The 18,686-nt window shown below is 43.7% G+C and overlaps 1 protein-coding gene across 6 annotated transcripts in view; it reads right to left on the bottom strand.

Moving 5' to 3' along the window:
• Positions 1 to 18,686, bottom strand: part of NEK6 (NIMA related kinase 6) — a 516,220-nt gene that overhangs the window by 310,402 nt on the left and 187,132 nt on the right. The gene's annotated exons all lie outside the window — the stretch shown is intronic.

Here is an 18,686-nt window from a genome sequence, read left to right as displayed (position 1 = left end):
TACTTGCGGCTTTACAAGGGATGCTTTAGTTAGTCAGGGAGCACTACTTTCTTTAATAAATAATGTGGGACAATGGCGGCGCTTGAATTTGCAGTGCGCCCACACTGCACTCGCCGGACAACGGCGGGCGCTACTTGCATGCGGAGCGAAGTGTACAATGCGCACTTTTACTGTAATACTAGCCAAAACCTCCCTCCCTCCCTCCCTCCCCCCCAGCACTCACAGGAAAAAGGAGCTCGAGTTGACTTCTGGATGTCAGACTGTCGCCGCCTGGCGGGCTCTTGCCCTTTCTCTAAATTCGGTGCGAATTGCGTGCACTACTACTTGAAGCCATGAGTAGCCAGCCATCTGCTGCTGTAAGACAAGCAGCCCAGGAGATGTGCTGCCACTGTTCGTAATATCATACCATCGGTCGGAGCTGACTCCCATGTGCCATGACCGAGTTAGGCAGAACTCAGCAGGCTTCGGGACTGTGTACCGTTTTCCCTATATTTGTACAATTGTTTCTCGCACGTACTACAGATATGCCCCTTTGTTTTCAATATATGTATTTCCACTGCTGGTAACACCTGCCCTTACAGCCTCGTTCAGTAATACAGGAAGTCAGTCACAATTAGTTGGGCTGCATTAACATAAAAGAGTATGTATCGCTTGTTCACGTGCGAGTTTCCGTTTCTATGGTGAAGAGTGAGCACGTTGACGTGTGTGATGCACTCTTCATTACCTAGTCAACCAAACCCGCGCAGTATAAGATACAACAAAGTCGATGAGAAGAGGTCTTTAAAGAAGGTGGTCCATTGTCTTAATCTAGTGTTTGTAAAGCTATCGTTAGAAGCACATAATTTGAATCGTCCTTGTTAGCGCTATACTAAGCGAAAGCAGTAATATAAGATCGGGACTTGTGGTTGTGAAGAATCTGCGGATAGCTGGCTAACAGATGGGGCACTTTAGGTGCTGTCTGGGCATCAGAGGGAGCAGGACTTCAATGAGGCTAATTTCGGTTGGGGCCACCGATACAGAATAACATGCAGGAATCAGTGCTTTCGAGCCGAATCAGGCATGTTATTTGCTAATTTTAATCAGAATTTCACTCGGACATTTTGTTTGCTTTATATTTTTAACTTGGTCATTTTATAACATGCATAATAAGATCAACTTCAGAAACACACATGAATGCTGCCACACAGCATTTTAATAATCTAGACAGCCGTCCGGCTTGGTTTTCTGTCACTGGATCATGTGATCAAGGCCTCCGTGTCGAGGCCGAAACGCGTCATGGTGGTTCGAGGTGCACTTATGGAACAATAAAATCACCCTGCACTGAATTGTTCCGGGTTCGTCTTTCCTGGGAATGTGGAAGCAGTAGATGAAGATAGATATATATATATATATATATATATATATATATAGATATATATATATATATAGATATGTATACACATACACACACGCACACAAACAAGCATTGGCATAGCTAATAGGTCTCGCATTTTGAACCACTTTGACAATATTTGTTTTGTCTGAGCTTTGAAGCATCGGCAAAACAGTGGTCAGTATTTTTGTGAAATATGTTTCAATAATTCAGCAAAAGTAATGTTATATATATATATATATATATATATATATATAGTTTGTAAAAAGAGAACTTAATAACGATTGTAATTGTAATTATATGTAAAGTTTCTAAAAGTTTATTAGTGGTGCACAATTGTACAGAGTAAGGTACATCATTTTCGTGCGTTGCATAATTTTTTGTTTTTTTGACATTGGTTAGTTTATTTGTGCACATTGTTCGCAGTATCTTTTGATATTTTGAGGGGAGCACAAGCAATAGATATATAGAGCAGCTGAATATCTTCATACACCTTCATGAACATGCTCAGCTGTTGCCTAATGGTGTCACCGTGTCCCTGAACATTTGCAGCACTTGTAGGTAATCTTTACACCGACTGCCTGGTCATTGAGCGCTTTGGGATAACATTTTCACCAGAGGTTGAAAGGTTTACAGGTAATGTTTACTTGGTGCATGGAGGGTCTTCAGCTTTGAAATAAACATGTTTGTGGATGCAGAAAGCCAGACATTGTTGTGTAGTTTCTGTGCATGGCATTGTTTTTACACATAACAGGAGAACATGTTTAGGCGTTTGATTCAAACTATATCAAAAGCGAAAACTTTTTTTTATGTATGAATTAACTTTAGACATTAACAGTCAGCATCATCCTACCACAGGTTCAGGAGCCGGGTGCAAACAGAAGACTTCAGGTCGCCTGACATTATAGGGTACAGTAGGCCTCACAAAAAAGCTGACAGTAGTGCTGGACAGTAAAACATCTCAGTTTCTGTAGATTACCACCACCGTCAGTGGAGTTGTAAGGGAAGTTCATGCTCAACTATCAGTGCTTATGGTTTCGTCATGTGCCCTTGGCGCATCCGCGGCTACGTCAATGAGGTCTTGTGGAAGTATCGGGGAATGTGCATCAGAGCCGTCAACATCATTGTGAATGATAATGCCTTTTAATTATGTTTTGGTTTTTAAAACATAAATAAAAGGCATTGTCATTTACAATGCCAATAGCTAACACTCTTGCAAACGCGAGACCTATTGCATTCCAAATGCTTGTTTGCAAAAGCACCCGTTGCTGGTGCTTTCAATTTAATGGCAACCACGCCCCTTTCTTTATACGAGCCACGTCTAATGAAAGGTGCGCGGCCACCATTAAAGTGAAAGTGTGGGATGGGGCGCTTTTATTTAAAGTTGACAAACAAATGTTTTTTCGGGAAAAGCACCCCATGCTGAGCTTTGACTTTGATGGCGGCCACGCCCCTTTCTTTAGATGCAGCTCGTGTAAAGGAAGGTGCGGGGCTGCTATTAAAAAGTGAAAGTGCAGTATGGGGTGCTTTTACAAAAAAAAGCTATTTGTTTGTCAAGTTGACAAACAAATGTTGTTTTTGTGGAAAAACGTCCCATGTCGCGCTTGGTCTTTAATGTCGGCCACGCCCCTTTCTTTAAGACGCGGCTTGTCTAAAGAAATTTGCGGCCCAATTAAAGTAAAAGCGCGGTATGGGGTGCTTTTAAAAATAAAAAAAAATGTGTTAAGCAGCATAGCGCGTGCAGAAGTGCTGTGCTGGGAACATTTTTTAAAGATAAAGCGCAGCGTCCATGACAGTGTGCCCCGCTGTCATGAACACAGGGTGGGTTATGGAGAGCCTGTCCTGCCTGCAAATTTGGCTAGATTAAAGACATTAAAGAAAATAGTGCACACAGACTGTAGCTAAAGCAGACTGTGTAACAACACAAGTAAAAACTCTAGTCCTCATGGGAGGTTACAGATGCAGACAAGGCATTACTAAGGCGGGACTAACAAGCCTATTAACGAATCAGAAGCAACCATTTAGAAAGGACAGTAGCAGAAGCCAATTGAAAAGATCTGCGTAGAGTGGGCGGAGCTTCAAGGCCATACCTGAATATAGCATGCTTTACAGGGCAGCATATGAGCTGCCCAGGCTCGACCTAAAAATAGCACTTGTGAAATGAAGCTGACAGGCAGCTGACCAATAAGAAGCAAGAAAATTATAGAGACGGTATAGCCAACCAATGGTAAGCAATGGGTGGAGTGCAAATCTCATTAAAGTTAATATGTTTCACCTAAGACAGCGCATGCAATGTCTAATAGGCTTAAACCTAAAATTGATAACATTGTGAAACCGCATACATATTATTGTGCTACCTGTATTATCTAAACCTTTGAATCTAATTTTTAAGGAAATTGTAATGAAAAATCCCTTGTTTTGCAACAATTCATTTGAACTCTTTTAGGGGGTGGGGGATGGGACCCAAGAGTCGCTAGGGAGGAGACGTCTTGGCTGGCAAAAGTGCACTGAAATAATTCACTGGTGCTTAGTAACAACTTCTAAATTTGTTGTCGATTTATGGGAAAATTGTAGTACAGAGAGCACAATTTGGCCCTGTTTTCCCAAACTTTCGGTGTGCAGAGCCTCCATCCTCGCACTAACCTCGGCTCACTCAGTGGAATCGCTGCAGGTGTTCAAACCCCACCACAGTCATTGTTCATAGGTCTCTACTGGCTCCTCTGCCCAGTATTTCAGGGACTCAGGCGGTGGTGCTTTGTAAGTCCCGCAGACAGACACATGTCCATCACAGTCACAGGGGCAGCGGGTGCAGTGAGATCAGGGGCCTAGGGAGATAGCCCTGCTCGCCCTAGGAGAGTCAGTCTGCCTTCGTTGGCGGAGAGTTATTATAATAGAAGTTGTACAATCTATCACAGGTCGGCTTCCATCCAACACCATTTCAGAATCGCAGCTTGTATTTTAGTCTCAGTCTTAAAATGGAGATCTGAATTCAATTGAATGGCAAGCGACACTTCACAGGAGACTATCTTTGTTGTCCGCCGCGCTGCATTTAAAACTGGCATCCGGTTCTGTATCCGATGCTTAGCAGACTGAGCTTCCATTGATGTCATGTGATCCTTTATTTATTCCACTGATGGGTACTAGAGCTTTCTGCAACTCTAACCGGGTGGCACTGGAGAAAAGGAAGCCGTGGAATTGGCCCATGTGGGTTAGCAGTGGGGAAAACATTCCAGGAAAGCATAAAACACGAGAAATCCTCACAGGCGAGACGTTTCGAGCACCAAAGGCAGGGCCGGCATCAGGCGAGATTCAATAGCAGCCCTGGTAAAAATGTTCAAACCAGCCCCCTCAATCGTCCATCCCTTCCTTTTTCTGGCTCTATCGCCTTCAGTTCATCCACCGTCTCTCTTCTTTCATTCTCTCTCTAAGTGCTCACAAAACCTCCTTCAATTAACCAAGGGGAGCTGGAGAAAGTGACAGAGCCTAAAACCATTGCACCCGGCCTTTAAAAACTGACCCCAAAGACTTCAGACACCCAGGTAAATGCACCCTGGGATTAGTAGCAAGTCAGGCCCTGACCAAATGGATTGGTCACTTATTTGCAAATGTTTTCTGCGTGCCGGATTTCATTGTATGTTGGGGGCTATTCCCCAATGCGAACTGGTGAACCAGCACCAAACACCAGAGAACACTACAAGATATCCAAATTCAATAACTGCAAAATGTCACAGAAGCACACAAAACAAGTTGATTTTTTTTGTTTCTGTGTTTCATGAAAAAAGTAAATGTCTAGGCCTTGCCAGGAGCTCAGGTGGGAGACTTGAAAAAGGACGCTAAAGGTTTCAGAGAGCTTCCAAGGGTAGCTGAGAAAAGCCACCTCAGGACTTGGGGACAAAGCCCTGCCAGGAGCTCAGGTGGGAGACTTTGAAAAAGGACGCTAAAGGTTTCAGAAAGCTTCCAAGGGTAGCTGAGCAAAGCCACGCCAGGACTGGAGGACCATGAGGACTGGAACATTGAAGAACAAGCCTTGGGATGAGTCACGTGATGTAAACATTACAAGTATGCAGCATGGCCTTTTCGAGGGTAAGGGGGATCAGAAACACACACTTCTAAATCCACATATTATTCCACAACACTAGAATGAAGGTGTGATTTGACCGTACAGACAGGGGGCTTACCATCTCAGAGAGAGCGTGAAAGAGGCTGCGAGAGTGGGCGAGAGTGCGTACACTGATGAGTTTAAATTACAGAGGGAGAAATGCCCGGGCCTCTTCCGGCGTGTAGCCCCCTGGCCTTAATTTTAGCTTTTTGAAAATATCAAAGAAGAACAAGTGTCCACGTGTGACCCTCCTACAACCATACTATTTATACAACTGTAGTAACATCAAAAGGATTTGTCTTAAGCCAGTCATAGTAAATACAAGTTTATAAAATAACTTCCTACCCTGTTTCATCATTATGATTGTATTAAAAAGAACATTGGAAACCAAACATTCATTTCTGTGCTTTGCACAAGTTACAGTGACTTATAAGTGATCACATTGAGTCAATGAAGCCAATAAAAAGTTCGTATTCAATATATGGCCCGTATGAATTAATACAGGTGTCTCTGATGACTATTGTTTTTTTAAATCCCTTTTTGTTGAGTCTCCCTGCGATGTTATCAAAACATGTTCACTCTGAGGTGCACAATAGACGCCAGTGATGTAAACTGTGATCTGATCAGGATCATGTGGCATCACTTCCTGGGAGTCAGCGTAAAAAAGTCTATGATGTCACTTCCTGTGAAGTCAGAATGAGTGATGTCACTTCCACTGCTCTTGACATTCTGGTGAATCAACATCCATGGGTTTTATGTGATGGCATACATAAAAACAAAATCATGCAACACTATTTAAATCTAAGCGGTTCAATGACAAAGGCATTTAACATTTATAGAAACCAGTTCATAGAATGTCGTTTCTCAGCATTACCATTTAAACGTTCCATCAAAGGGTGACGTTTCAATGTTTCAATCAAGCCTGTCTCACAATGTATATTTTTAACGTTCTATTTATCCCCCCTCCACCCCTCCCCCCCGCCCAATTTCATTCTCATCCCTCCCTCCTGTTTCTTTTTTTCAGGCCACGTCCCTCCCCTGAAACAGCCTCCTTTCGCCATTTTAAAATTAGTTTCGTTTCCCCTGCCCCATCCTTCCCCCTTGCGCCGCCTTTTACTTTCCCCTTCCTCCTCCAGTTGTCCTTCTCCAGTACTTCCTTCTTTGAGGGAGCGCTTCAGGGCCCTCATTCATTATCCCAATCTGTGCCTTTCCCAATCTCCGAACCTTTCTTCCACTTTAATATTAAAACTCTTTTACCTATTTGCGATATGCTAAAGAACCCACAACGTTTCTTTATTACTTCAATAATATCTTCTCGGGTGGTGGTGGTGGTAAGGGAAGTGATTTTTTTTCCAATCAATTTATATTCCAGTTAATGTTTGTTCCACTTAATGGCTTCAATTATTTGGGTTCACAGAACTGGATTTCTATTACTTTGTCTTTCTAAGAATTGCCGCTCCCGGAGTAGGCGATTCCCAGAGACATCCGGTTCCCCGCGCCAATGGATGAGCGCAGACTTCCACTCTCAGTAAGTTGAAGAAACTTCCACCTTTTAAATCAGATAGTTGGAGTGTGACTCAGTCCTTGCAGTTACCAAATTCCCCCGCAAGGCATGTAGGTCATAAAAGCATTTATTTGTAATTGGCGAACAGAGTCTCAGGTATCTTTTAAGAGAAATGTGGGCAAAACTGAATTAAGAACCCAAGAACCTGCTTCATAGTTGTAGAGATCCCCAATGCCAGCTACACTCCAAGTTAGCTCAGTGAGTTAAACACTTCCTGCTGACATCTGCTGTCATGTGCAGGTCCTGTTTATTTAGAGATCAGTAAATTATGCTCATTTTGACTGGTTAATGGTAAAAATTGTCATTTCCTTTAAGACGATAAAACTGGAGTATGACGCGCTAAATAGAAACCTAGCTATGGTCTTCAACAAACTCTGAGATATAATGTTCCTGTAATCCAAGATACATTTTGAGAAATCCTAAACACCTGCCTATTTTGATAATGCTTGAATAGGAATCTAAACAAGCACTGGCAAAGCCAATTGATCTCGCCTTTGGGACCTATGGCTTTGCTAATGATTTTAGCCATCCTCAATGCTACAAAAGAATAGCTAATACAAGAGAAAAAAAGCAATTTCACATGTCTACAAAATAACGCAACAGGGTTTTTTCCCTTTTGTTTACCCATCCAAGTTGGGACGATAAATGTAAAAAAGTGTGCGAGGATCAAGAAAGCAACCTGGGCTGGGGAGGGGGGGAGGGGGGGAGGGGGAGCAACAAGGTGTAAACAACAGAAGGACGGGGAACAATACAGGGACAGGCAGAAGCAACATGGGAGCGTGGGTGAGGGAGAGCACTAAGGAAGGTGTGGTGAGGGAAGCCAAAGGAGACACGAACTTGGAGTGGGGGGAATTAAATGGATGAGAGAGAGCACAGCATGGGAGGTTGGGAGGAGAAGCATACAAGGGCGAGTCATCACAGAGGGTGGAGTGAAGCACTCAGCCAGAGAACGACCTTGCAAGCCGAGACTATGTCTTGCAAGAGACAGCGCATGCGCAGTCTAGTTCGCAGGACCTAAAATATTGAGTGCACACTCAGTGCTGCTGCCCCCTGTCAGAGTGTAGAAGCAAAATGCACCAGATTTATAGGGTGCAGAGAAACTAGTGAGAACCACAAGTTTTCCCCTGCACACCCTCTGTTCCAGCTGTGAAAAGCATATAAAAGGTTCATGCCGAAGAATATGCTTTCACAGGAACCCAAGACCAATGCGCTTTATTGCTTGTTTCTGGACTGTAAGGAGAGTAGAGTCCTTCACAGAATCCGAGAGCTCCCAATTCCTCTCCTGGGATTCCTAAAGGCGTCCCCTTTAACAAAACAGAATTCCAAGTACCAAAATGCAAAGCAAAATCACAGAACTCGTAACTCCTGTCACTTGGAAGAGAGCTCTCTGGCATGGCGGTTCAGAATGCAATGGGACTTACTAACCTACCTTGATGCTGTTCTGACACGAGAAGCCGAACTTTAACCTGCATTGAGACTGCAATGCCCATGTGCTTTACGAATCCACGTATTTCCCTTGACATTTAACACCCCAATAAAAGCCACGCCTTTATTCATGTGGCTTTATCATGCCCTGGAGGAGGCAGAATGGATGAACACAAAGACTAGCCTTCCTCTCTCAAAGAAACTTTTGAAAAGTCTGAATATTAAACATTAGCTAAAAGACTCTCTCCTCCCTCAGAGTTGTGTTGGCCCAAATTTGAGAGCAACATTATTGCCCCTTCCATGATGCCTACAGTGCTTAATTTGAGCTGGTGGTTTCCAATGCTCAGCACCGGCCCTTAACTGTCAATACCAGTGCTTGTGACAGTCTGCCACAAGGTGGGGCTGTCTGGCTAATTTAGAGATGACCACAACAAAAAATTATTCATTCAGTACACATTAAAAATGACTATTACCTGCCGCCCAAGCCATTCTTATAGCTTTGGAGGCCCGAAATAGTGTGAACTGTCACGCTTGTAGGAGTGTGATGGTTAGTAGTTGTGTTGTTACCATCATTGACAGCATGGCAGGGGCAATATGTGGTGCATGCTGCAGTGGCCTCCTGATGAGAGCCCCGGCACGTTTTTTTTTGTTTTTTTACAAATTAAGCACTAGATGCCGAGTTTAGGAACTGAGAGATTAACTTTGTTATCTATCAGATCTGGGCAACAGGAGCAGCAAGCGCCTCATTCCAGCGCCAGGACATAAAAAAATTAAATAAAAAAAAAAAAAGATATATATTTTCCAATTGCAAGCGTAAACATTGATTCACTGGCGAGTGAGATCAGAGTGCAACTCTCTTCTGTGGCATCTTTTAAAACTTACCGCCATGAGCCTGCAGCCCTGGTGCGGGCCACTAAGCAGCTGCCATACCAGAGTACACTGCTGCATGTCCTGGTGCCGTGCAGAAGGCAAACAAGCCAATGCAGAATTTTCTTATTAAAAAACATTGACACGTTAGGGAAAATGAAGGTAATGCACTACGGCCCCCCTCCTCCCCACACCTGCACTCAAGCTCATATGGGGGGAGCCCTGGGGTGGAGATTGCAGGTGGTGCAGCGCTGCCCCTACCTGCTTGTGTGGGACTGAATTCAATTACAACAAGCAGGGATGGCGTCAGTGGAACATCCTGTGATTCTGGGCAAATCACTCCTTTTTGAAACGTAATAAAATTAAATGTGATCTTCTGTAATGTAACTGGTACTTAATTAAAGCACAGCTTTACCTTAGGGTCGAATTTGCGCTTCCGAAAACTGCAAAAACACCTGGAGTAAAAATAAGAGGGACGGGGAAAACATGAGCGAGGGGGGGTGAAGGGTGGAGGTAAAGAAGAAATGGACGGGGCAAGGAGTGAGACAGAAAAGAAGCAACAGGGATGGGGACGGGTGAAAGAAGGGAAAAATAGGAAAAGAAGCAACAGTAGTGCATTGACACAAGTACTTGGTCCATGCTCCAGAGGAGGGCCAAACACAAGAACTGACATGACGCATGCATACATGCCATGCCAAATGGGAGCTAAGGATATGCGACTGACGTTGAAGTGAACTGATGGTAAGCTACGGGCGGCTGTAAGCCCACTGAATGTAAACATGATTTCTCGAGGAGACAGCACATGCGCTGACTAGCAGAGACATAAAAACTAGGGTATAATAGAAAAGCTTTTCCAGCGTGATACGGGTGGCTTCCCATTAAACAAGAACAGTGTGAAGAGCATGATGTGTGCTGGCTTTGAGTTTAGTAAGTCTCAATCTTGTAAGGAGCACCCTGTTGCTTTTGCACCTCTCCTCCTGGGTGCTGTGTTTGGGTCTGGCTTCAAAGTCTCATATGAGTCTGACTCACTAGGAAGTAGGACTTGGTGTTTAGTTTAGGACCATCAAAGGTTGAGATGACAACATATTACGAGCCAGACACATCTACTTTAAAAGCTTTCCATCTTTGGATCAGAAAGAAAGACAAAAGAAAGACAAAATACGTGCAAAAAAACACCTAAACAGCCAGCTTCCCGCCAGCTCTGCATCACTGCCCCCATCTACCTGCCAGGAATACCAGAACAAGCACTGGCTGGCTCACAGGAAGATCCCAATATATACATTATCAGTCTCAAAATCACACACTCGGGTGAATGCACTAGAAATGCCTGGCCCATTAGCTGGCCTTTCATAAGAGGCAGGAAGAAGAGGAGAAAAGGAGTAAAAACACAAACTTCGGCAGCCAAAGCAATCCCTCGGGTCACTGGCTCTCCAGACAGAAATCTTAAATATCGCCGACTTCCTTACAGAATAGAGCAGCAATCTGGAGTGTAACTTGAAATAGCACAATGTATGGAATGCTGGGAGGGGCTCAGATAGTTAGCATGCTGGCGCAAAGCGGAAGTTAGCTCCAACTTCTAAATTCAGTGACCATATGAAGCAGGCAGAGACACTTGGCCTGTTTCTCTGCCTGGGTAGCAAAAGGGAATGGATGTCAAATGCGTCAACGACACATGCACTGGGGCATTAAAGGGTGTTAATGGCCTTTACCTCTTCATGTGCACGAGGCCCATAATTGCTTGGTGGGCAATTGACGGTGGTTAGTGCCCTATTCCAGCTGGCTCATGGTCTGCCCACTGGTCTAAGGGCAATGAAGATTAACAACAGACTTAAGGAAACTATTAAACATTCCCAACGCAAGCTTATTAAGCTGTATATTTGAAAAACATACAGTTTCGGACCAGTGACGTTCAATACGTAAAGTATTAAATGTTACAAAACGTATGTGAAGGTCATGTACTGTCTGTCAACCCATGTAATGTAGTCTTTTTAAATCACATTTTAGCATATTAGTTATAGTTTAAACTATGTTTAAATGTTGCGGTTTCCCAATGAAACGAGGCATCTTCCTTTAAAGCTATATAAACAGCTAGAAATATATATTATCTTGAATCTCTGGTTGCATTTTTTGAGTAGCCATAACAAGATTGCCGAACACGAAAAATCTTCAACACTGCCTGTAGCCAAGCAGTCACCAGAGCTTGTAGACCTGTTCAGTTTCTCTCTATTTCTTGTGCCTAGAGTTAGCCCTCAGTTCAAATGAAATGGTCACTATCGGAATCCCGTTAGCGACTGGTTCCCAGTACCGCTATTGGGGAAGCTCCTGGGGCCGCCATTCCCAACGACCTGGCAGACACCAGAGCTGAGAGCCAAAGAACTTACATGGATGGATGACCATCACACACGTCATAGACAACCGAGTAAATTACATGATCGCTAGCATGGACGAAGCTGGTCTTTGGCATGGGGCATCCAGTGAAGGGTCTGGCTGAATATCCGACCCTGTGTCCAGAAACACAAGGACCATGGACCAGGGTGAAGGGGTGATGAGCAAAGAACTTGTGAGTCAAATGGCATGTCTCATGCACTCTAGAGGTGAGGTGGTGTTTGGTGGAGGACAAATTTGTAGGACCGGCCTGAGGAGCAGGCCCTGTGCTCAGGGGGTCCCTGTACCTGGCATGAAGCCTTTGCGCTGTATGTGTTGAGAGAAAGAAGGCTGAGCATAGGACCCAGGTGTACAACTTGACCTCTCGTGTTGGGCACACTGCTCATGGATGAAACCCACGCCCAGGGACCTTCAGCGGCATGATACGGAGAGCAAGATCTGGCTGAAAGCCAGGCCCTCCACCCAGAGCCCACTGTTTACAGGTTGGCTCAGTACTCCGCAGTCTCCTACAGTTGGCACAGCAGATCAAGAGGGGCAGGAGCCCTCAGCATCTTCAGTGATGTCGTTGATGATGTAACCAGTGATGTGATATATGATGTTACCTTTAATGACACGGAGGCCATTTGTAAGGTCATCTGTGGCATTGTATTTGAGGTCATCAGCGGTACACTGGTGCCAAACTTGTAATTGTGTTGCCCCAGAAACTGGTACATTTCTGTGGCATTTAAATTTCATCACAACCAGGAGCCGGCACTAGTACCAACCAGCAGTGCAAGCACGCCTGGGAGGAGGCTCATGCCTCTCAAAAGTACTAGCAGGTACCAACACTGCAGCCCCAGGAAGAACAGTTTTTGTTTGTCTCTGACATTGCATCCTTTGACAAATCTGTCCCCAACCTTTCAGAATTACACATAGTGGACATGATATCTATGGAATGTATGGAACAGATCTGCCAGAGTGGAGGACGTATATCAACGTGTTTAAAAAGCTGCCTTTTCACCATAATTTACATAAGGGATTCTTGATGGAGAGACAATGCAGACATTATAACCCTGTATGCTTGGAGGCTGTAGATGCAGGTATTGTCACAGAGCCCTGGCTGCAAGACACTGCTGCTTCGGGCACTCAGGAAGTTACTGCAGCAGGGTGGAAGGTGGCAACATGCAACCAGTGACCTGCAGAGAAGGAGGCCTTTAAGGTGCACCGAGCAAATCAATGCTCGCAAAATGAATTACATTCGGGTTGCAGGTAAAGTACGCTTCTATCTACTGCAACAACTTTCTTACTAATGTGTTAGCTTTAGCACTCCATGTCCTTATTGCAGGATAGTCCGTACAATGTATATATTGTGCTATTTTAATGTGTGTGTTGGAGCTCACAACATATTACCGTCTGGAAATTATTTTCACTTTAGTTAGGAGGACACCACTCGGCAAATGGGACAACCCACAACAAAGGCCCCACGCAGCAGAAATGTTCATTAATATCGCCCCCCCCCCATTACTACTGCCCCCTCTACACCCCTTTTCATGGATGGATCACTGCTGTGAAAGATCTTGCCTCAAGCAATTTTAGAGTTCTTCAATGAGGTTCCATTACAAAAGTTATCAGAGGCTAGAGGAGAGGTCTTACAACTGGAAAGTTCAGCTAAATTTTACTCTTGGTCAGAGGCACAATTTTTAAATAAATCCACTAATCAATTAAGTGCCCGCTCTCATGCAGTGCGGCATCAGCCCTGGTTTCTATCCAAGCTATTAGTGGCCAAGATCCAAAAAGCAGACAGAACATAAACAGAGGCGCCATACATTAAGTCACAATGCTTCGCTTTAGTACATTATCTTTGGCACCACTATGTGTTTATCTTATCTGAGGCTAAATGCCACAGAAAGAAAGCTTATAGATTTTTGACATCTTTACTTTTACCTTCACTTAGTTTATATTTGTCACAGTCTGCGATTATTAATTTAATTATTCCAAAATGTTTGCTAAAGTTATGACTAGCAGAAAAGTTAGTGCAGATGGTCAACATCTGTGGCAAATAGTACACCTTTAGAGCAAATTTAACAGTAAATGGGTGGATTTATCTGGATGTATTTAACTATATTCATAGAGCACACCCTTAGCTTATGAGAAACACAGAACATTCCAATCTCACAAGACACATTTTGCATTTTCCCATATATTTACAATTTTAGACACAGGGATATTAAGTGATTGGCCTAGTATCGCACTACTTCCAGTTAAATGCTCTAGATGGGATTTGAACCCAGGTTCGAAAATCAGATGCCTAGCCACAAGACCAAGGGGGACAACTGTGACAAGCATGGGTCACTAACCAAGCTTTTTCAAAGAGCACATGTATGTTACCACGTGTATGAACAATAATAAGACCACCACAGGTGCAGCAGTAGATCAACAGAACAGAGCACTGGCAACAGGTCTCCAATTAAAGATGGTATTACTGGGATGAAATGTGTGTATTTTCATAGTCAAATATGCAAAGAACTTTCAAATTTAAAGTAGCCTAGGGCGATAAACCAAAGCATACCTTTCAAGAGAAAAGTTTTCATATTAATGTGCGAGCATATACTACTGTACAATCCCCCAACGCAGTAAATAGTATTGCATTGTAAATGCATCTACGGAGGTGGCACTTTAAATGTTTCCAAACGCCTCTATAGGCACATGTTTAAAGTTTCCTGAATCCCAGCAAATAGACTTTGAATTTTTCTTTAAAATCCAATTTCGATAATTATCTAGTCAGCATACTTTGCAAACTTAATTTTCAAGTTCCTTAATGTACTAATGTCGGAATTAGAGTGATTATTTGGGAGGAGGGCACCACTACCAACTCAATAAACCATGAGAGGATCCTCAGTTGGAACGGAGGAATGTCGCCCCACTTAAATTACCCCAAAAGCCCCAGAGATGAGAAATAAAATGGTAATTCATTACCATTTTTTTTTCCATCCCCCGTCCTAAACAGAACGTCAGGATGGGGCGGGGCCTGCTGAGTGACAGCAGTAGGGAGGAGGGTGGGCTGGCTAATGCACTGTTTAAAGAGCGCATGTCTTTTTGGCCAGCCGTCTTTCGATGGCCAGCCACACATGCGCACTTTAAACATCTCTAATCCAGCTGTCTTAAAACAGCTGGGTTAGAGCAAGTGCAGGCCTCCAGAGTCCTGTGGAGCGCAGAGTGAGCTACTCCCTCCAATCAGGGAATTGCTCTCATGCTGCATAAGAGCAGCGCCAGGATTTATTAGTGCTCGCGTGTAGCCCACCCTTCCACCTCCCCGTAAAACAACCCTGCTAAGGTAAAAAAAAAAAAGAGTTCTGAGAAAATCTCTACACAACCTCTGGTAGTTCTTGTAAAAGCAGTAAGCAATCCCCAGCGAAGTGTGTGCTATGTTCAAGCAGTACAAACAATTTCAGGGTTCAAAATAGAACAATAAGATTCCAAAACCAGTTTAGAAAAACAGCAAAACATTTAACCTTGAAAAAGACACCACATTCATCAAATTAAGGTAAGGGGATCCAGAGATGTGGAGATTTAAAGATTTAATCAAAAAGTGCAGAGAAAATCTCAATTACTATGGAAAACTAGTGTGTGGTGGACTTGGAGCTAGGTGCAATTTCAGGCCTACCTCAATGAAAGGACGTTGTATACTCAAAACAGGTTGTCCCGATCAAAGGTTTTACTTTCAGACTTAGTCTCCAACTGCTGGTAATGCTTCTTCTGGTCAGACCTGCAGCCCTTAGTTCCTCAGGACCGGTTTTTGGGCACCAGGTCTCTCTCCAGTCAGGTCTCCTTCATGGTCTTGTCCTTTTTAGTCAGCTGGGCCCTCTCAGATTCAGGAGTCCTTCTGGTTTTTGTGACACTGAAGCAGGTGAACAGGAGGCCAACCACTTTACCGTTGGTGGCAGTTCCAGTCCCAGCGTGCTAGCTGGATTCAAGAGTGCTTGCGTCAGCCCTCCTCCTCCAGCAGTCATGCTTTGTCTTCCAGCAGAGCATTTATAGTCAGATGAAATCTTCACAGATCCAGGAATATTCTGAGGAGGTGGTCGTGAGGTGTCAGATTTATCCTGTGGACTAGCCAGTGTTTGGAGAAAATCTACCATCTAGTCCATACTATCTTCTTGCAGTCCCCCAACTACTTCTGCAGCACTTCCTTTTTGATGTACTGTAAAATTACCCAGGATCCTCTGTTTTAACATGGTAGGATCTAGCTTCCATACCTGAAAGGATCACACCTGACTTTCCCTCCTACTGTAGCCAGGACCTGACTGCCTAGGAGGGTCCTAAGTGTGAACTAGGAGAATCCATCTCTGGCACCTCAAGTTAACAGGTAGAGCTAAAGACCCCCTTTGTTCTGCCAACTGTTCCTGTCCAATATCCCAGATAGCTAATCCTTACAAAGGGGCCAGCAGTTAACACCCATTAGCCTTTCCTTGGCCCATAGACAAACTATTGTCCTCTGAGTCAGAGTTGTTAACTCTCCCAGCCAAGGAAGTGTATTCCAGCTTCGGAGGTGTGATAGGTAGCAGAACTTGTTTCCTCCCTACTGTGACTGGAGACTGACAGTTTGGTAGGGTCTTGGGAATGAATGGGAGAAGCCTTCCGTGGCATGTCCAAGTCAAAAGAGGTAGTGCTAAAGACCCTTTTTGCTTTGCCATCGCTGCTCCTGTCAACTCCCAGATATCTCATTCTTGCTAAGTGGCCAGCTGTTAACACTCATTGACCTCTCCAAGCCATTGTCATCTGAGCTAGAGTCATTAACTCTCCCAGCCAAGCATGTATATTCCAGCTGCAGGAGTGAAGTGAGTGGCAGAGCTAGTTTTAAGTTAGCTCTGGCCCACAAAGACTAAAGTACACTTTACAACATTATTTTTTGAAAAAAAATCTGATTTCACAATTATGTCTAGTCTTAAAAATTAAGCAGGAAATACCAATGAAGATTTTTTTCTCTTTCTTAAACAGAGATGTAAAATAAATATTAAAATTGCACCTATGGCCAATGGGGAAATCTTTAGCCAGGTCAATGCAGTGAAATAACTTTTGAGTTTTATTCTACTCAGAGGCCATGATGACCTCAATATGTACTGTGCCCTATTTTTATATCTTAGCAACCTGCTCTCTGGGGTTATAAGGCACACTTTAAGGGTGACTTATAAATATATAAAAATAGGTTTATCCTAAGTGATAAAGGCATTTTTTTCTATAATCACTTATCACATTTTGCTGTAGGCACACATTTTTTCAAACATTGTAATGCCGCAGTTAGAGGATAGTATTATATTTTGTTCAGCTCACTAGATACTTTACTGGTCCACAGCCACGTTAAAACCATGGGTGATTACTAAGAGAAATCGTACAACTGAGTAACAGGCCGTGAGGTTTACATTCAAGCAGTATCAGTCTCCTGACTTTATCACTGCATATTCTTGTTCTTTACACAGACATGAAAGGAAATTGCAAAGTGTGGTTGTCTCCAACCTGAGGGATCTTGCGGACTCCATCGGAGACTTTAGCAGGAAGCTTGTGGTTCCCTTTGATCACAATGCACCATTAGAGATGTTTTTGCCAAAATCTTTAGAGCCCCAGGATCCTCGAAAATTGGGTTTCTGCCTCGACAGCACCTCGAGAATATCTACCAGAGAAGCCACTGGAAAGCCAGAATTTGAAAGGCTCTATATGCTACCTTTCATACAAAAATTGTTGGTGCAGTGTGGTACTTGCAAAATAAAACTGAAATATGGAACCACTGGTGAACAACATTTAAGGATACAGAGAGCAACATGTTGCCCTAGATACTCCTTACAGCAATAGTAATATTTTACCACAATTTCTTGTGGTAATACATTAACGCTCACTGCGATGATTTTATTAGGAATATTAGACCATAGTTTCTATCGCAGTCCCCAGCTTGAACAGGTATTCAATCATATCATCCCTGACATAACATTTGCAGCAAAAACTGGCATTATTGCCGCTTAAGTGATGCAAGCTACACAGAAAAATCAGTTTCCAAAGTTGGTCATAGAGCTGAGAGGCCAGTGAATATCTTGAAGAAACATGAACCACCGATATTAAAACTGAGCTTCCAAAGGACAAGAATGGCCAAGCCCTGAGGATTTCTGTGCTTCTTATACACGATTCTATATATCCCCTTGCCACTTCATCACACCTTGAAGATCAATTTTTTTATCGTAAATTCCTCGGCATCAGTGATTGCACCCTCTAAAATGCAGGACTAGAGCATGCGCAGGAGGATCATGACCAACTAGAGGGTTCAGAACAACCAGAACACCTTCACAATTATGCTAAAGAGACATAACAATAGGTTAAAGAACACATGGAGATGAGAGAAATATAGTGGAGACATGGAACCGACCTTACTAAACAATTAGCATGAATTGCTGGAGAAAAAGCTGGAATTCACACCACAATAACCAGGATGAAGGTGGCTTTGTATAAACAGGCAATTGCAATGAGGTGAGGGCACATCACTTGAAGCCTACACAACCTGCTGGAGAAGCTGTTGGTTTGCCTACAGCTTAGAAGGTGGCCTACTAGCTCAGAGAGGTAAGGACCATGCAGGAGGAGAGGCTGTTTCCAGCCTGTGAAGCACTCAGAAGATCTGAATAACTTTTGGAGCACAACTGGTGCCACCGAAGTTGTGCAGAGATGTAACCTCAAGCCCAAATGACAGCATACCATCAGGGACCCCTGGTCGCAACCTGAGACACTTGCACTGACACTGTTTCGACATGTGGTGCACCGCTATCAGAACCAACATCGCTTCCACAGCAGAGGACCTGTAAACAGTCATGATGTGGCAACTGCTAAAGGCAAGAACCTGCCAACCGGGCATGCCATGTTGCTAATTTCCAGTGGCCAGAGTGAGTCATGAGGCTGCCATATGCAGTCTCAGGTCTCAGACAAAATAATGCAATGTTGCAACCTTGACGAAAAAA

The sequence above is a fragment of the Triturus cristatus genome, chromosome 1_2 (genome assembly GCF_964204655.1).
Source record: "Triturus cristatus chromosome 1_2, aTriCri1.1, whole genome shotgun sequence".
Taxonomy (NCBI): domain Eukaryota; kingdom Metazoa; phylum Chordata; class Amphibia; order Caudata; family Salamandridae; genus Triturus; species Triturus cristatus.
Note: the sequence above shows the minus strand (reverse complement) of the source record. Positions and strands in the feature narration are given on the sequence as shown.